The 12,810-nt window shown below is 40.9% G+C and overlaps 10 non-coding genes across 10 annotated transcripts; 3 read left to right on the top strand and 7 right to left on the bottom strand.

The window, feature by feature from the left end:
• Positions 1 to 590: 590 nt before the first annotated feature.
• TRNAE-UUC (transfer RNA glutamic acid (anticodon UUC)) lies at positions 591 to 662 on the bottom strand. Its single transcript has one exon. It is a non-coding gene; the product is annotated as a tRNA-Glu (tRNA).
• Positions 663 to 965: 303 nt separating this feature from the next.
• On the bottom strand, positions 966 to 1,051 carry TRNAY-GUA (transfer RNA tyrosine (anticodon GUA)). Its single transcript is given in 2 exon segments — positions 966 to 1,001; positions 1,015 to 1,051. It is a non-coding gene; the product is annotated as a tRNA-Tyr (tRNA).
• Positions 1,052 to 1,215: 164 nt separating this feature from the next.
• Positions 1,216 to 1,287, bottom strand: TRNAG-UCC (transfer RNA glycine (anticodon UCC)). The gene has a single exon. It is a non-coding gene; the product is annotated as a tRNA-Gly (tRNA).
• A 1,095-nt stretch (positions 1,288 to 2,382) lies between these two features.
• Positions 2,383 to 2,454, bottom strand: TRNAE-UUC (transfer RNA glutamic acid (anticodon UUC)). Its single transcript has one exon. It is a non-coding gene; the product is annotated as a tRNA-Glu (tRNA).
• A 303-nt stretch (positions 2,455 to 2,757) lies between these two features.
• Positions 2,758 to 2,843, bottom strand: TRNAY-GUA (transfer RNA tyrosine (anticodon GUA)). The gene is given in 2 exon segments: positions 2,758 to 2,793; positions 2,807 to 2,843. It is a non-coding gene; the product is annotated as a tRNA-Tyr (tRNA).
• Positions 2,844 to 3,007: 164 nt separating this feature from the next.
• On the bottom strand, positions 3,008 to 3,079 carry TRNAG-UCC (transfer RNA glycine (anticodon UCC)). The gene has a single exon. It is a non-coding gene; the product is annotated as a tRNA-Gly (tRNA).
• A 1,835-nt stretch (positions 3,080 to 4,914) lies between these two features.
• TRNAE-UUC (transfer RNA glutamic acid (anticodon UUC)) lies at positions 4,915 to 4,986 on the bottom strand. The gene has a single exon. It is a non-coding gene; the product is annotated as a tRNA-Glu (tRNA).
• A 2,061-nt stretch (positions 4,987 to 7,047) lies between these two features.
• Positions 7,048 to 7,121, top strand: TRNAN-GUU (transfer RNA asparagine (anticodon GUU)). Its single transcript has one exon. It is a non-coding gene; the product is annotated as a tRNA-Asn (tRNA).
• A 1,164-nt stretch (positions 7,122 to 8,285) lies between these two features.
• Positions 8,286 to 8,359, top strand: TRNAN-GUU (transfer RNA asparagine (anticodon GUU)). Its single transcript has one exon. It is a non-coding gene; the product is annotated as a tRNA-Asn (tRNA).
• Positions 8,360 to 9,533: 1,174 nt separating this feature from the next.
• Positions 9,534 to 9,607, top strand: TRNAN-GUU (transfer RNA asparagine (anticodon GUU)). Its single transcript has one exon. It is a non-coding gene; the product is annotated as a tRNA-Asn (tRNA).
• The last annotated feature ends 3,203 nt before the right edge of the window (positions 9,608 to 12,810 follow it).

Here is a 12,810-nt window from a genome sequence, read left to right as displayed (position 1 = left end):
TTTTCCCGCAGTGACAGTTTCTTTTACATAAATAGAATTTTCTGAAGGGATAAATTATACATATTACATATAAAACATATACACTTTATGAAAGGATGTGGACACCCCTCCTAATTATTGAGTTTAGGTATTTCAGCCACATCCATTGCTAACAGGTGTATAAAATCAAGCACATAGTCGACCATCTCCCTAGACAGACATTGGCATTATGTCTCCCTTTTCCTCTTCATCTATCTTTGTTCTCTTTATCTCCCAACCCTTTCTCTTTACCTCTCCCTGTTTGTCCACTTTTTCTTTACCGCTACCTTTTGTCACTTCCTCTCCCATTTTCTTTAATCTATCCTCCTTTTCTTTAATCTCTCCATTTTCATTATCTTTCCTCCTGTTGCATTTTATATAATCTCTCTTATCTATTTCTCCCCTTTCTGATGTTCCTTGACCAGCCCAAAGAGGTAAGGAATCTGGCCCAGTATTTTGAGGTGGATATTCAGGTAAGGTGAGCGCTTTAGATGTTGGGGAATATGATTAATGCTATTTGATTTGACCAACTAGCAAATGGATAGCAACATGGGGTTCCAATAAAAACTAGCTTCCCATACCGGGAGTCGAACCCGGGCCGCCTGGGTGAAAACCAGGAATCCTAACCGCTAGACCATATGGGATACGTGTCTACACCCCTGCGCACACCACATGGGATTGTGTATGTGACGGAGCATCCACAGATCCTATAGGAGGTGAACCTTTTTATTTTAAAATACAGTTGTAATGCCTGTCAGTCCGCGGCTGCAGTTGATGAGTTTCTGTTCCAATGATCTTTGTGAGATGCGTCAGAGTTATAGTTTCTTTGGATCTTCCCAGATAAAGTGGTCCTTTTGCTGACCACGGAATTCGCACCTAAAGTCCACTCTTCACTCTGTAGGATCAACCTACCATTTTTTTTCCCGTCTCACAAAAATAAAGAGCATTCCTTCGAGCCGGAATCGAACCAGCGACCTAAGGATGTCTGATTGTTTTCTACAGTCCTCCGCTCTACCAGCTGAGCTATCGAAGGTCATGATTTGGCGCGCTGTCCATGCTGACTGTACCTGGAGCAGCCCCTCCCTCACCAATATGGTATGCATTGTGTTACAAGCTACAGCAAGTTGAAGGGTTAACATTGCAAACGGCTTGAAACTTACTGAATAGACTCGGATGTGTAAAAAAAAAAATAAACGCTGCGTTGGCCGGGAATCGAACCCGGGTCAACTGCTTGGAAGGCAGCTATGCTCACCACTATACCACCAACGCTGGACAGAGAGATAGGCTTTAAACCAGAGATGGGAAGGTCTGCGGAAAAAAAAAAACGAAAAAAAAACCCCAAAAAAACATGAGAAAAAAAACCATTTTCCTCCCGTTTTTTTCCAAAGCCATTTTTTGTTTGTGGGAAATGATGTCATATCCCGGCGCTCAGACTCAGCAGCACTCAGAGGATGCTCACTCTCTATGGAGGTTGCGTAACGTTTTCTTTAATTTCATAAAAATGAACCCTGCTGATGATGTCCTGGGAAAGGCTGGGTTTTGAGACCCTTGAGTTTTAAGATAATGTGAGTTAGATCCAGTCTGATATACAACGAAGGTAAAAGAAGTGTGGAACCAGTTTTCACAGAGCCCGATCGATCTGCTACATGGGTGGTTTTAGGAGTTCTGCATATGTAGATGTTATTGTGTCATTTTGCAGCCTTTAGCAGAATTTATTTTTATGTGGAATATGGAATGTTTCATCAGAACATTTAGAAATCTGGCCGAATTTCACTTTTCCCGCAGTGACAGTTTCTTTTACATAAATAGAATTTTCTGAAGGGATAAATTATACATATTACATATAAAACATATACACTTTATGAAAGGATGTGGACACCCCTCCTAATTATTGAGTTTAGGTATTTCAGCCACATCCATTGCTAACAGGTGTATAAAATCAAGCACATAGTCGACCATCTCCCTAGACAGACATTGGCATTATGTCTCCCTTTTCCTCTTCATCTATCTTTGTTCTCTTTATCTCCCAACCCTTTCTCTTTACCTCTCCCTGTTTGTCCACTTTTTCTTTACCGCTACCTTTTGTCACTTCCTCTCCCATTTTCTTTAATCTATCCTCCTTTTCTTTAATCTCTCCATTTTCATTATCTTTCCTCCTGTTGCATTTTATATAATCTCTCTTATCTATTTCTCCCCTTTCTGATGTTCCTTGACCAGCCCAAAGAGGTAAGGAATCTGGCCCAGTATTTTGAGGTGGATATTCAGGTAAGGTGAGCGCTTTAGATGTTGGGGAATATGATGAATGCTATTTGATTTGACCAACTAGCAAATGGATAGCAACATGGGGTTCCAATAAAAACTAGCTTCCCATACCGGGAGTCGAACCCGGGCCGCCTGGGTGAAAACCAGGAATCCTAACCGCTAGACCATATGGGATACATGTCTACACCCCTGCGCACACCACATGGGATTGTGTATGTGACGGAGCATCCACAGATCCTATAGGAGGTGAACCTTTTTATTTTAAAATACAGTTGTAATGCCTGTCAGTCCGCGGCTGCAGTTGATGAGTTCCTGTTCCAATGATCTTTGTGAGATGCGTCAGAGTTATAGTTTCTTTGGATCTTCCCAGATAAAGTGGTCCTTTTGCTGATCACGGAATTCGCACCTAAAGTCCACTCTTCACTCTGTAGGATCAACCTACCATTTTTTTTCCCGTCTCACAAAAATAAAGAGCATTCCTTCGAGCCGGAATCGAACCAGCGACCTAAGGATGTCTGATTGTTTTCTACAGTCCTCCGCTCTATCAGCTGAGCTATCGAAGGTCATGATTTGGTGCGCTGTCCATGCTGACTGTACCTGGAGCAGCCCCTCCCTCACCAACATGGTATGCATTGTGTTACAAGCTACAGCAAGTTGAAGGGTTAACATTGCAAACGGCTTGAAACTTACTGAATAGACTCGGATGTGTAAAAAAAAAATAAAACGCTGCGTTGGCCGGGAATCGAACCCGGGTCAACTGCTTGGAAGGCAGCTATGCTCACCACTATACCACCAACGCTGGACGGAGAGATAGGCTTTAAACCAGAGATGGGAAGGTCTGCGGAAAAAAAAACCGAAAAAAAACCCCCAAAAAAACATGAGAAAAAAAACCATTTTCCTCCCGTTTTTTTCCAAAGCCATTTTTTGTTTGTGGGAAATGATGTCATATCCCGGCGCTCAGACTCAGCAGCACTCAGAGGATGCTCACTCTCTATGGAGGTTGCGTAACGTTTTCTTTAATTTCATAAAAATGAACCCTGCTGATGATGTCCTGGGAAAGGCTGGGTTTTGAGACCCTTGAGTTTTAAGATAATGTGAGTTAGATCCAGTCTGATATACAACGAAGGTAAAAGAAGTGTGGAACCAGTTTTCACAGAGCCCGATAGATCTGCTACATGGGTGGTTTTAGGAGTTCTGCATATGTAGATGTTATTGTGTCATTTTGCAGCCTTTAGCAGAATTTATTTTTATGTGGAATATGGAATGTTTCATCAGAACATTTAGAAATCTGGCCGAATTTCAGGAAATGTTAAAAATTGTCATCTTCTGCCTTGGTCAGATCCTGTGCTCTGGCCTGGCTTCTTTCTACACTTAAGCTTCTTTAGCGTAGCGGTTAGAGCGTTTGCCTCACGTGAGAAAGGTCCCCGATTCGAAACTGGGTAGAAACGCTTCTTTTCATTATTCCCATTTAACATACAGAACCGATGACTTCATCACCAAAGAGGGCAATCTGCTCCTCAGTTTTGTACCAGAAGGTGGTGCTGTTGCCCTAGGTCTTGGCCTAGTCAAGAAAATGGTGGTCAATCTACTGATGTCTTTCTTTCAGGTAAATGACTGGTGCTTCACATACTTTTTGCTTTGTTTCTTTAGTATATTCCTTTGTTTTTCTTGTTTGCAATTTGGATGTTGAGATGATTTTTCCATGATATGTTTGAACCTGATGCAGAACTCACTCTAACTATAAAATGAAATACCTGGTCAGTATATTGTGGTGCTATCAAATCTATACATATAATGTAATGTTGTTATAATTACAGCTGTTTTGTGATTCGTACGGATAGTTACCTGTAAGTTGTCGGTGGCCAGACTGGGGATAACTAAGCAGCACTGGCAGTTTCAGGAATTCCACCCTGCCTCCAGCAATCATCAGATATAGGAGATATAATACTTGATCCCTTTATGCCCATCTCATGGTGATGGGGCTGCCCTGAGAACAAGAGCAGTATGATCAGGTTTTACCATAAGTTTGTCCTGTGTAATTCACTTTTCCCGCAGTGACAGTTTCTTTTACATAAATAGAATTTTCTGAAGGGATAAATTATACATATTACATATAAAACATATACACTTTATGAAAGGATGTGGACACCCCTCCTAATTATTGAGTTTAGGTATTTCAGCCACATCCATTGCTAACAGGTGTATAAAATCAAGCACATAGTCGACCATCTCCCTAGACAGACATTGGCATTATGTCTCCCTTTTCCTCTTCATCTATCTTTGTTCTCTTTATCTCCCAACCCTTTCTCTTTACCTCTCCCTGTTTGTCCACTTTTTCTTTACCGCTACCTTTTGTCACTTCCTCTCCCATTTTCTTTAATCTATCCTCCTTTTCTTTAATCTCTCCATTTTCATTATCTTTCCTCCTGTTGCATTTTATATAATCTCTCTTATCTATTTCTCCCCTTTCTGATGTTCCTTGACCAGCCCAAAGAGGTAAGGAATCTGGCCCAGTATTTTGAGGTGGATATTCAGGTAAGGTGAGCGCTTTAGATGTTGGGGAATATGATTAATGCTATTTGATTTGACCAACAAGCAAATGGATAGCAACATGGGGTTCCAATAAAAACTAGCTTCCCATACCGGGAGTCGAACCCGGGCCGCCTGGGTGAAAACCAGGAATCCTAACCGCTAGACCATATGGGATACATGTCTACACCCCTGCGCACACCACATGGGATTGTGTATGTGTTTGTCCGAGGGGAGAATGCTGTTTTCATGCAATATCATCAATGACAGAAGTTATTAACCCTATGTAAAACTGACATCTAGCAGAGGATGGTTTCGATCCATCGACCTTGCTTTCTGTAAAGCTGTTTCTCCGAGGGGAGAATGCTGTTTTCATGCAATATCATCAATGACAGAAGTTATTAACCCTATGTAAAAATGACATCTAGCAGAGGATGGCTTCGATCCATCGACCTCTGGGTTATGGGCCCAGCACGCTTCCGCTGCGCCACTCTGCTTTTCATGGTGCTTTTTTCACAAATGATAAAACACATTAATTCCTGACTTTTTTTTCTCCAAATCTCTTCTTCAAGCTTCGAAAGTGCCAACTTTTTGCCACTTTCTTCCCAAATGATAAAAAACCATGAATATCTGACTTTTTTTTCCAAATCTCTTCTTCAAGATTCGTAAAGACAATTTAGGAGTACAAGTTCTCACCATCATGAAATAATGTATAAACAGTTGAGATACAACTGTCAATTCTTCTGCTATGGTCACTAAGCCCTCTGGAATGCTGAAGGTTTAAAGTCATAATCCTCACTGCTTCTCTGAAAACAGTCACAAGTGGTTGTCTCTGTGGCGCAATCGGTTAGCGCGTTTGGCTGTTAACCGAAAGGTTGGTGGTTCAAGCCCACCCAGGGACGAGTGGGATGTTTTCCTGAAAACTTTCATTCTTGTGTTTGCAACACCAATGAGCTAATGATTACATTGAAAGACAGAAATGCAAAATCCTTAAAGCTTTCCAACATTAAGCTAAATCTTCTTATTCCACTTGTGGAAAGTTATTTTCCAGACAAAGCATGCCAATCCTTCCATGAAAAAACACAGGAAAAACTTCTTGGCATAGTGCCAATTTTGGAATGCTTAGATTATTATTATTAATTTTTTGTTTTTTAACTTAGGCCACGTCTACAATACTACATGTTGTTAATAATTCGGGCAGCCGTTACCAAAATAGTGGCTGGCAAGGGGAGAATGCCGTTTTCATACAATATCATAAATGACACAAGTTGTTAACCCTACGTGCCAATTAATCTTATGCAACGCCAGTTGTGCTTAAACAGAAAAGTGACATTATAAAAACAAAATTAGCAGAGGATGGTTTCGATCCATCGACCTCTGGGTTATGGGCCCAGCACGCTTCCGCTGCGCCACTCTGCTTTTCATATAGTGGTTTGTCCGAGGGGAGAATGCTGTTTTAATGCAATATCATCAATGACAGAAGTTATTAACCCTATGTAAAAATGACATCTAGCAGAGGATGGTTTCGATCCATCGACCTCTGGGTTATGGGCCCAGCACGCTTCCGCTGCGCCACTCTGCTTTCTGTAAAGCTGTTTGTCCGAGGGGAGAATGCTGTTTTAATGCAATATCATCAATGACAGAAGTTATTAACCCTATGTAAAAACGACATCTAGCAGAAGATGGTTTCGATCCATCGACCTCTGGGTTACGGGCCCAGCACGCTTCCGCTGCGCCACTCTGTTTTATTATAGTGGTTTGTCCGAGGGGAGAATGCTGTTTTAATGCAATATCATCAATGACAGAAGTTATTAACCCTATGTAAAAATGACATCTAGCAGAGGATGGTTTCGATCCATCGACCTCTGGGTTATGGGCCCAGCACGCTTCCGCTGCGCCACTCTGCTTTTCATGGCGCTTTCTTCACAAATGATAAAACACATTAATTCCTGACTTTTTTTTCTCCAAATCTCTTCTTCAAGCTTCGAAAGGGCCAACTTTTTGCCACTTTCTTCCCAAATGATAAAAAACCATGAATATCTGACTTTTTTTTCCAAATCTCTTCTTCAAGATTCGTAAAGACAATTTAGGAGTACAAGTTCTCACCATCATGAAATAATGTATAAACAGTTGAGATACAACTGTCAATTCTTCTGCTATGGTCACTAAGCCCTCTGGAATGCTGAAGGTTTAAAGTCATAATCCTCACTGCTTCTCTGAAAACAGTCACATGTGGTTGTCTCTGTGGCGCAATCGGTTAGCGCGTTCGGCTGTTAACCGAAAGGTTGGTGGTTCAAGCCCACCCAGGGACGAGTGGGATGTTTTCCTGAAAACTTTCATTCTTGTGTTTGCAACACCAATGAGCTAATGATTACATTGAAAGACAGAAATGCAAAATCCTTAAAGCTTTCCAACATTAAGCTAAATCTTCTTATTCCACTTGTGGAAAGTTATTTTCCAGACAAAGCATGCCAATCCTTCCATGAAAAAACACAGGAAAAACTTCTTGGCATAGTGCCAATTTTGGAATGCTTAGATTATTATTATTAATTTTTTGTTTTTTAACTTAGGCCACGTCTACAATACTACATGTTGTTAATAATTCGGGCAGCCGTTACCAAAATAGTGGCTGGTAAGGGGAGAATGCCGTTTTCATACAATATCATAAATGACACAAGTTGTTAACCCTACGTGCCAATTAATCTTATGCAACGCCAGTTGTGCTTAAACAGAAAAGTGACATTATAAAAACAAAATTAGCAGAGGTTGGTTTCGATCCATCGACCTCTGGGTTATGGGCCCAGCACGCCACTCTGCTTTTCATATAGTGGTTTGTCCGAGGGGAGAATGCTGTTTTAATGCAATATCATCAATGACAGAAGTTATTAACCCTATGTAAAAATGACATCTAGCAGAGGATGGTTTCGATACATCGACCTCTGGGTTATGGGCCCAGCACGCTTCCGCTGCGCCACTCTGCTTTCTGTAAAGCTGTTTGTCCGAGGGGAGAATGCTGTTTTCATGCAATATCATCAATGACAGAAGTTATTAACCCTATGTAAAAATGACATCTAGCAGAGGATGGTTTCGATACATCGACCTCTGGGTTATGGGCCCAGCACGCGTCCGCTGCGCCACTCTGCTTTTCATGGTGCTTTCTTCACAAATGATAAAACACATTAAATCCTGACTTTTTTTTTCTCCAAATCTCTTCTTCAAGCTTCGAAAGGGCCAACTTTTTGCCACTTTCTTCCCAAATGATAAAAAACCATGAATATCTGACTTTTTTTTCCAAATCTCTTCTTCAAGATTCGTAAAGACAATTTAGGAGTACAAGTTCTCACCATCATGAAATAATGTATAAACAGTTGAGATACAACTGTCAATTCTTCTGCTATGGTCACTAAGCCCTCTGGAATGCTGAAGGTTTAAAGTCATAATCCTCACTGCTTCTCTGAAAACAGCCACAAGTGGTTGTCTCTGTGGCGCAATCGGTTAGCGCGTTCGGCTGTTAACCGAAAGGTTGGTGGTTCAAGCCCACCCAGGGACGAGTGGGATGTTTTCCTGAAAACTTTCATTCCTGTGTTTGCAACACCAATGAGCTAATGATTACATTGAAAGACAGAAATGCAAAATCCTTAAAGCTTTCCAACATTAAGCTAAATCTTCTTATTCCACTTGTGGAAAGTTATTTTCCAGACAAAGCATGCCAATCCTTCCATGAAAAAACACAGGAAAAACTTCTTGGCATAGTGCCAATTTTGGAATGCTTAGATTATTATTATTAATTTTTTGTTTTTTAACTTAGGCCACGTCTACAATACTACATGTTGTTAATAATTCGGGCAGCCGTTACCAAAAAAGTGGCTGGCAAGGGGAGAATGCCGTTTTCATACAATATCATAAATGACACAAGTTGTTAACCCTACGTGCCAATGAATCTTATGCAACGCCAGTTGTGCTTAAACAGAAAAGTGACATTATAAAAACAAAATCAGCAGAGGATGGTTTTTATGCATCGACCTCTGGGTTATGGGCTCAGCACGCTTCCACTGCGCCACTCTGCTTTTCGTATAATGGTATGTCCGATGGGAGAATGCTGTTTTAATGCAATATCATCAATGACAGAAGTTATTAACCCTATGTAAAAATGACATCTAGCAGAGGATGGTTTCGATCCATCGACCTCTGGGTTATGGGGCCAGCACGCTTCCGCTGCGCCACTCTGCTTTCTGTAAAGTTGTTTGTCCGAGGGGAGAATGCTGTTTTCATGCAATATCATCAATGACAGAAGTTATTAACCCTATGTAAAAATGACATCTAGCAGAGGATGGTTTCGATCCATCGACCTCTGGGTTATGGGCCCAGCACGCTTCCGCTGCGCCACTCTGCTTTTCATGGTGCTTTCTTCACAAATGATAAAACACATTAATTCCTGACTTTTTTTTCTCCAAATCTCTTCTTCAAGCTTCGAAAGTGCCAACTTTTTGCCACTTTCTTCCCAAATGATAAAAAACCATGAATATCTGACTTTTTTTTCCAAATCTCTTCTTCAAGATTCGTAAAGACAATTTAGGAGTACAAGTTCTCACCATCATGAAATAATGTATAAACAGTTGAGATACAACTGTCAATTCTTCTGCTATGGTCACTAAGCCCTCTGGAATGCTGAAGGTTTAAAGTCATAATCCTCACTGCTTCTCTGAAAACAGTCACAAGTGGTTGTCTCTGTGGCGCAATCGGTTAGCGCGTTCGGCTGTTAACCGAAAGGTTGGTGGTTCAAGCCCACCCAGGGACGAGTGGGATGTTTTCCTGAAAACTTTCATTCCTGTCTTTGCAACACCAATGGCCTAATGATTACATTGAAAGACAGAAATGCAAAATCGTTAAAGCTTTCCAACATTAAGCTAAATCTTCTTATTCCACTTGTGGAAAGTTTTTTTTCCAGACAAAGCATGCCAATCCTTCCATGAAAAAACACAGGAAAAACTTCTTGGCATAGTGCCTATTTTGGAATGCTTAGATTATTATTATTAATTTTTTGTTTTTTAACTTAGGCCACGTCTACAATACTACATGTTGTTAATAATTCGGGCAGCCGTTACCAAAATAGTGGCTGGCAAGGGGAGAATGCCGTTTTCATACAATATCATAAATGACACAAGTTGTTAACCCTACGTGCCAATTAATCTTATGCAACGCCAGTTGTGCTTAAACAGAAAAGTGACATTATAAAAACAAAATTAGCAGAGGATGGTTTCGATGCATCGACATCTGGGTTATGGGCTCAGCACGCTTCCGCTGCGCCACTCTGCTTTTCGTATAATGGTATGTCCGATGGGAGAATGCTGTTTTAATGCAATATCATCAATGACAGAAGTTATTAACCCTATGTAAAAATGACATCTAGCAGAGGATGGTTTCGATCCATCGACCTCTGGGTTATGGGCCCAGCACGCTTCCGCTGCGCCACTCTGCTTTCTGTAAAGCTGTTTGTCCGAGGGGAGAATGCTGTTTTCATGCAATATCATCAATGACAGAAGTTATTAACCCTATGTAAAAACGACATCTAGCAGAGGATGGTTTCAATCCATCGACCGCTGGGTTATGGGCCCAGCACGCGTCCGCTGCGCCACTCTGCTTTCTGTAAAGCTGTTTGTCCGAGGGGAGAATGCTGTTTTCATGCAATATCATCAATGACAGAAGTTATTAACCCTATGTAAAAACGACATCTAGCAGAGGATGGTTTCGATCCATCGACCTCTGGGTTATGGGCCCAGCACGCTTCCGCTGCGCCACTCTGCTTTTCATGGTGCTTTCTTCACAAATGATAAAACACATTAATTCCTGACTTTTTTTTCTCCAAATCTCTTCTTCAAGCTTCGAAAGTGCCAACTTTTTGCCATTTTCTTCCCAAATGATAAAAAACCATGAATATCTGACTTTTTTTTCCAAATCTCTTCTTCAAGATTCGTAAAGACAATTTAGGAGTACAAGTTCTCACCATCATGAAATAATGTATAAACAGTTGAGATACAACTGTCAATTCTTCTGCTATGGTCACTAAGCCCTCTGGAATGCTGAAGGTTTAAAGTCATAATCCTCACTGCTTCTCTGAAAACAGTCACAAGTGGTTGTCTCTGTGGCGCAATCGGTTAGCGTGTTCGGCTGTTAACCGAAAGGTTGGTGGTTCAAGCCCACCCAGGGACGAGTGGGATGTTTTCCTGAAAACTTTCATTCCTGTGTTTGCAACACTAATGAGCTAGTGATTACATTGAAAGACAGAAATGCAAAATCCTTAAAGCTTTCCAACATTAAGCTAAATCTTCTTATTCCACTTGTGGAAAGTTATTTTCCAGACAAAGCATGCCAATCCTTCCATGAAAAAACACAGGGAAAACTTCTTGGCATAGTGCCAATTTTGGAATACTTAGATTATTATTATTAATTTTTTGTTTTTTAACTTAGGCCACGTCTACAATACTACATGTTGTTAATAATTCGGGCAGCCGTTACCAAAATAGTGGCTGGCAAGGGGAGAATGCCGTTTTCATACAATATCATAAATGACACAAGTTGTTAACCCTACGTGCCAATTAATCTTATGCAACGCCAGTTGTGCTTAAACAGAAAAGTGACATTATAAAAACAAAATTAGCAGAGGATGGTTTCGATCCATCGACCTCTGGGTTATGGGCCCAGCACGCTTCCGCTGCTCCACTCTGCTTTTCATATATTGGTTTGTCCGAGGGGAGAATGCTGTTTTAATGCAATATCATCAATGACAGAAGTTATTAACCCTATGTAAAAATGACATCTAGCAGAGGATGGTTTCGATCCATCGACCTCTGGGTTATGGGCCCAGCACGCGTCCGCTGCACCACTCTGCTTTTCATGGTGCTTTCTTCACAAATGATAAAACACATTAATTCCTGACTTTTTTTTCTCCAAATCTCTTCTTTAAGCTTCGAAAGTGCCAACTTTTTGCCACTTTCTTCACAAATGATAAAAAACCATGAATATCTGACTTTTTTTTCCAAATCTCTTCTTCAAGATTCGTAAAAACAATTTAGGAGTACAAGTTCTCACCATCATGAAATAATGTATAAACAGTTGAGATACAACTGTCAATTCTTCTGCTATGGTCACTAAGCCCTTTGGAATGCTGAAGGTTTAAAGTCATAATCCTCACTGCTTCTCTGAAAACAGTCACAAGTGGTTGTCTCTGTGGCGCAATCGGTTAGTGCGTTCGGTTGTTAACCGAAAGGTTGGTGGTTCAAGCCCACCCAGGGACGAGTGGGATGTTTTCCTGAAAACTTTCGTTCCTGTGTTTGCAACACCAATGACCTAATGATTACATTGAAGGACAGAAATGCAAAATCCTTAAAGCTTTCCAACATTAAGCTAAATTTTCTTATTCCACTTGTGGAAAGTTATTTTCCAGACAAAGCATGCCAATCCTTCCATGAAAAAACACAGGAAAAACTTCTTGGCATAGTGCCAATTTTGGAATGCTTAGATTATTATTATTAATTTTTTGTTTTTTAACTTAGGCCACGTCTACAATACTACATGTTGTTAATAATTCGGGCAGCCGTTACCAAAATAGTGGCTGGCAAGGGGAGAATGCCGTTTTCATACAATATCATAAATGACACAAGTTGTTAACCCTACGTGCCAATTAATCTTATGCAACGCCAGTTGTGCTTAAACAGAAAAGTGACATTATAAAAACAAAATTAGCAGAGGATGGTTTCGATCCATCGACCTCCGGGTTATGGGCCCAGCACACTTCCGCTGCGCCACTCTGCTTTTCGTATAGTGGTTTGTCCGAGGGGAGAATGCTGTTTTAATGCAATATCATCAATGACAGACGTTATTAACCCTATGTAAAAATGACATCTAGCAGAGGATGGTTTCGATCCATCGACCTCTGGGTTATGGGCCCAGCACGCTTCCGCTGCGCCACTCTGCTTTCTGTAAAGCTGTTTGTCTGAGGGG

The sequence above is a fragment of the Spea bombifrons genome, chromosome 3 (assembly GCF_027358695.1).
Source record: "Spea bombifrons isolate aSpeBom1 chromosome 3, aSpeBom1.2.pri, whole genome shotgun sequence".
NCBI classification, from domain to species: Eukaryota; Metazoa; Chordata; class Amphibia; order Anura; family Pelobatidae; genus Spea; species Spea bombifrons.
This window is presented reverse-complemented; position numbering and strand designations above follow the sequence as displayed.